Source organism: Doryrhamphus excisus, linkage group LG22 (genome assembly GCF_037039965.1).
Source record: "Doryrhamphus excisus strain RoL-2023G ecotype Guam linkage group LG22, RoL_Dexc_Guam_v1.1, whole genome shotgun sequence".
NCBI classification, from domain to species: domain Eukaryota; kingdom Metazoa; phylum Chordata; class Actinopteri; order Syngnathiformes; family Syngnathidae; genus Doryrhamphus; species Doryrhamphus excisus.
In genome coordinates, this window is record NC_136378.1 from 6,419,204 (window position 1) to 6,425,286 (window position 6,083).

Here is a 6,083-nt window from a genome sequence, read left to right on the forward strand (position 1 = left end):
GATAGATCAAAGTTTCCAACATGGCAGATCAAAGATGCAAATCAGCAACATAAATAGATCACTCCTCCTATTCCCATTCCAAGCGGATGAGTGTACTTGAATGGCATGAAAGGAGATTGATGCAACATCTTGCAAACATGAGAGAGTCTGTGGGATTGGATACGTTTTATCAATACCTCGTGCCAGGTTACCTCAAATTAACAGCCATGGCTGCAAAGGTTCTATCCATGTTTGGGATTACTTATCTTTGTGAACAGGTGTTCTCCGTAATGAACACTAATAAAACAAAGTCGCGCTCAAGGTTAACAAATAAAAACTTGAATGACATTGTTAAATGTGCTACTACTCAGGATTTGACACCCAATATCAATGCACTTGTCAAGGCAAAAATATGCCAGGTTTCAGGAGCCAGCAGCAGCAAGTGGGCTGCCGGAGTGCAGTGAGAGAGAGAAAAAAAAAGTGTGATGACACGAAATTTGTTTGCACCCATCAATACAGATCATTAAAAATAAGATTCATCTGGTGTCATATTAAAGAATTAATATTGTACAGTATGTCCTCAGTTTCAGTAGGCCCAGCCTAGTAGTTTGATCTGATGTAGTCTAATCTTATTGCCCATGGACTACTATAACTTTTTATTTTATTTATTTTGCATTTCTTTTTTTTATTTATTTCAAACCACTTATGACATTTAAGGTGAAAATATCTTTTTCATAGCTCCTACTTGAGTTTGTTTCGTGTGGTGAGTTGGCTCAGGTGTAAAACTGCATTCACTCAACTGTTAAAATAAACCAGTTGTTAACTCCGCCAATCATGAAAATCATTTTTTTTCCATTGTTTGTGAATAAATGTGTTGGCCTTAGAAAAGATCCCTTGTCATCCGTGATTACACAGTAATATGTAGGATTAGCATAATACTGACAAACAAAGCTAAATATTGGAGTTGACATTCTTTTACTGATCTGGCCCACCTGAGAACAGAAAGTCTGGGTGCGGCCAAACTGAGTTTGACATGCCTGCTGTAAAGGCTGAGTGTCCATCCACCAAGCGAGGAGGGGGGGAGGCACTGCCGGTGGGTTGAGATCACTTAGGGCAGGGGTCAGCAACCCAAAATGTTGAAAGAGCCATATTGGACCAAAAAAAACAAAAAACAAATGTGTCTGCAGCCTAAAAAAAATCAATGCCTTATATAAGCCTTATAATGAAGGCAACACATGCTGTATGTATCTATATTAGCTATATTAGCATACTATCAAAATAACTAAGTTGGCTACAAATACATAATGAGCCTTCATGATTAAATGTTTATTTTCCCTGCAGCGCATCCTGTAGGGAATGATGCACCATGTGACCTCTCTGTTGTACGATGCCGCCTCATTTAACTTTGTTACAATATTAATAAATTATGTTTCATTGCTTTAATGAAATCAATCAAATTTTTCATGTCTTATTGTGGCAGAAGGGCTGTGAGCGCCCTCCCACTGTGGGCACAGCACGTGTTTTTCTGATTAGTCTGATTGATGGGCAGCGATATAGTGGGGTTCGATCTCAGGCACCTGCCCTCTTTCTCTCCTTCTGGATCCGCGGCTCCTCGTGGCGGCTCTAGTGTTGCGTGACATGTGCCGCGGTGGATGAGCCGGTGGCGTGGTTGGCGATAGTGCCGTTGCCGTGCCTTACCAGCGAGGTGTTCGTTCCGGCAACAGGTAATGTGTGCACCGCTTTCTCCCGTTTCCTTAATGTGCAAAGTGCATTGTTGACATAGTGGGCTTCTTTCCGCGTCCAGCGTGGGACTGTGGTGTGGGGTCAGGCTTTGCCGCTGGAAATTTGTGTGTGGCTGGCATTGAGGCACGAACTCCCTCCCCCGCAGCGCACAGTGAGGCGGGCTGCTGGTTCTGCGGGGTTCAGGTTGCCCTGCCGGGGGCCGTTCTGAGTGTGGTTGTGTTTCCCGTAGGTAAGTCGGCGATGTCCGCCTTATTCTATTGTTTTATTTTGCGCTCCTGACTGACAGTGGTGCTTTCTGCTGCAGCCTTTCTCCATTGGCTTCTGTGGTGCTGCGCTGGTCGTGGCCCAAGTTGCATTGTCCCCACCGCTACAGCTCCTGAACAGCGCTGCTGTTTTGGCTCTGCCTTTTTAAAATTGGGTTTTGTTTTACTTATTTCCTGGTTTGGGTTCACCCGTTGTCGTTATCTTCTTTTTAATTAGTTGTGACTAAATCCTTTCTTTATTATTTGTTTTATGTATTTTTAGTGTGCTATATTTCAATTGTGTTCTGTTAATATTGTTCATTTTGTTTATTTTCTTATTTGATCATGTGGCTGCGTGTGCGGGTGTTTTTATAGACTGCTGTAGGAAGCATTGTGGCCTGGTTTTAAGCATTCTTTTCTTTTGTGGACAGGTGCTGCGGGCCGGCGACCCAATCCTGGTGGTGGGTTTTTCCTCACAGACCTGCGTGTGTGTGGTGTCACGGGTGTTTTAGTTTCTTCCCCCCTTCATGATTTTGAGTTTGGGCCGTCACGGTAAGTCCCAGCTCTGTTCCCCCTTTAGTGCCACTGACGGGTCAAAGAATATGATCCACAGCTGATGGTTCTTAATGTTATTGTAATAAAGAATTGTTATATTTTTCTATACCTCGTCTCTTGCCCTGTGGTAATTTCGAGCCTGTGTGTCCTGATCTAAACTGAACTATTTCCTGGGGCGAAATACCCCAGGTGTCGTTGTTGGTATTGTTTTTCAATCAAAATTAGTTTCCATCTCCCACTTGCCACATTATGAAGTAGAGATGTACTCCTCAAGAGCCCTCTGTTCAGGTTTGGAAATATTATACAGTCATGAGAAGGGAAGCGGCACCCCGGGCAACGGGTCTATGGCACAATCATAGGGACGGCTGGGGGAAGTGACATGGCACGATCCTCACAAAAGACTTCCCTGAGGGTGTGATATTTCTCAGGGCCCACAGAGAGATCAGGTGAGATAGGTGAAGGGTTAGAGGCAGCCCAGAGGGGAGGCAGAACGGAGACAATTAGTATGACAGAATGTATACGCCAATTGACTATTTTAAAAGTAGACCAGTCAATATAAGGACGATGGCGGTGCAGCCAAGGGAGACCCAGAACTACGGGGGTGGAGCAGATAACAAAATAGCCAATATAATATAATATAATATAAATCAATATCAAAATGACTCCCAGTGGTTGCTTGACAACAGGAGAGAAACATGACGTGCCTGGTGCGTGATGCTAGCTAGGTGGCGTCAATCCAGAGAACGCACATTCTTACATCTCTCAACACACACCGTGGGGATATTAAGTTCCTTAACCAAGCCGCTGTCAAAGTTCTCGTCTGCGCCCAAGTCGACAAGGGCAGATATGGCAAGGCGCCCCCTCCCCAGGACAACGTACATTACACTTGCAGGTCCACGGAAGTAGAGGAGGAGGGAGGGGATTGTCCGTCCACCGATGAGCTCAATATGCTGTTATTGATTGGCAAGTCCGCAGGTGCGTCACGTTCTCCTTTAAGTTTAATCGCAAGGGACTCTCATGTCAATTGACCGTCGTTTTTTTTTTTCTAATTTTCGTGTTGGCCAATTCATTCTTGAAGAGCTCTGTGCATTTTACAACAGTCCCTCATGGATAAAACATCCCTAAAATCATGTTTGGCCGCGTATCTAGTTAACTTCTCAAATGTTGGCGTCAGTGCAAACTCGTCATGTGTGGATCGATACTGAAGTATCGATACCTCAGATACCAGATCATAAAGCTCTAAAATGCATTCTCAAATCAAAATATCGACACATACTTTAGTAATTTGAGATAATATATATAATTAACAGGAACGTTGTTTTCATTCTTATTCATTCATTTTCTACCGCTTATTCTGAAGGAAACTCACAGCCTCCCTGTACTTCGAGGCTAGAAAAGCAGAATGTTCCAGACGCCTTGATGCCCCTGCAGACAAACGAAAGCAGAAACACCATGAAAGAAGCAATTCAAGCAAGGGATGAAAGCTGATTGGTCCAGGACTCCAGCCTCTTACACAATCTTGAGTGTATAAAAGCTCGGGCAGGGAAGTAAAGGGTGCTTTTTTGCAGCTGCGCTGTAATAAGACACGCTTACTTGTAGGCATACAGGGACTGCAGATAAGCCTGTAGTACGTCTGTATTAGGTATTGTCAGGAATAAACTGGTTCTCATTCTATAACTTGGTTCTTTAAGATTCCCTTATCCTCTATTCGAAACCCACTTAGTGTCCTCAGGAGGAGGATTTCTACAACTTGGCGCCCAACACGGTAGAGGGGATAATTGGACATAGGTCTTTGGTTGGACATCGGTCTTTGGTGTTGATTGACCTCTGAGGATGACCTTACTGTCTGTCTCCACTTCTTTTTATGCAGGAAACCTGTTGTATTAACCAAATTTCTGTGATTGACCATACCAAACTGTGGAGACAAATAGTAACGGTACGGTCTCTGTATTAATCTGTAGTGTAAGGTTGGACCTTGTACTGTTTAGGGTTGGAGTACCCAGGGTGGGTGAAAGGGCCCTCGTTACGGTTGGAGTCCTTTGGGTATTATACTTATAAAGTCCCTGATACAGGTTTGAGTTCTGTATTGTATTTAGGTTGGAGGCCTTCCGGTCCAGAACCGGTAAATACCCAAACAGGTAACGCTGACATTGTCTTATTCAAAGGAAGTACGTTCTAACTTGGACTCATTAAACAAACTCTGGATGGAAGGAGAATTTGATCAGTCAGGACACCATTTTGATGGTTGTGGGAGACCGCCGACATTGACGGGAACCGAATTTTTTGTGAAAATTGCAAACCAAGTGGTAAGTGGTATGGACAGGGATAGACATGCGGAAGAGTAAGAAAATGAGGGAAATATGGACAGAATTTGGTTGTCAGGAGTGTATTAATATAGTGGACATTCAGAAGAAGTTGAGAGAGGCAGAGATTAAAGTATGCAAGGAGACAGACAAGAGGGCAAGGGAAGTAGTAGATGCGTCACTGATCAAACAAAAGTCATGCAAAAAGGCTTGGAAGGGTGCCGAAAGTTGGCGCCTTACCATCCACAATATGGCCCTGGCAGGCCTGGCCCTTATCTGTACAATGGTAAGTCCTCACCTCCAAAAAGTATAGTGCCATCCGCACCACCTCCCTACGAGGGCGGAAGCAAGGGAACATATTCAGCCATAATTCAGTTTCGAGGTAAGGCGGACTTCGACATTGACCCAGACAACATACATGACGATGACAGGCCTCCCCGAGGCAACACCGGACGACAGCAAAGACTCAACAGTGTGGAAGAGACTGAAGCGGCCCGAAACCTCCGTCTCACACTTGAAGCACAACAGACACCTGAAACAAAAACCTCAAAGAGTCGGCTTGCCAAGGAAGTGGATGAAAAGGTAAGAAGGTAATAAAAGGTAAAACACTGCAGGTGGAAAGGGTGACCCAGGACGAAGAGGATGACGGAGGTGAGGGAACTTCTATACTTGTTCAGGCAATCAAAACATGTATATACCCGCGAAAAGTAAATAGGGCCAGCAAATTTGTTGATTATGCTCCCATGCCTTTCCCCGGATGTGTGTGGCACGGCGAAGCGGCTTCCGTCATTAGCTGAAGGGGGTGCCCGTTCGATAGATACATTGTTACAGGCAACTGCTGGTCTCAATTTGGCATGGGGGAATGTACGCCAACTCTTGGCGGAAGTAACTGTCCCCTCACAAATGAATAACATCACTGCCGCAGCGGACCTGGAACAGGTTCCGCTTTATGATCCTTTTGGCCCATATTCAAAACAGCTCTTTGATGTTCTGAGAAAAGAATGCCTCAGGCCGGCCAGCGTGGCCCCCTCCAATTTCCCGTGGAAAGTCGACCAGAATCCGTTGATGTACTACACCGAGTGTGTTCAGACTTGGTCCGCCACAACAGGTGAGAACCCCAATCATAGCGATACTATACGCTCATTGTTTTGATCTGCCATTAGGAGTGGGATGCCCGAGCCACTGCGAACCCTGATGCTGGACGACCCCAGGTACCTCACCGACGCTGAGTCTGATTTCCGTGACATGCTCGTTCACCGCT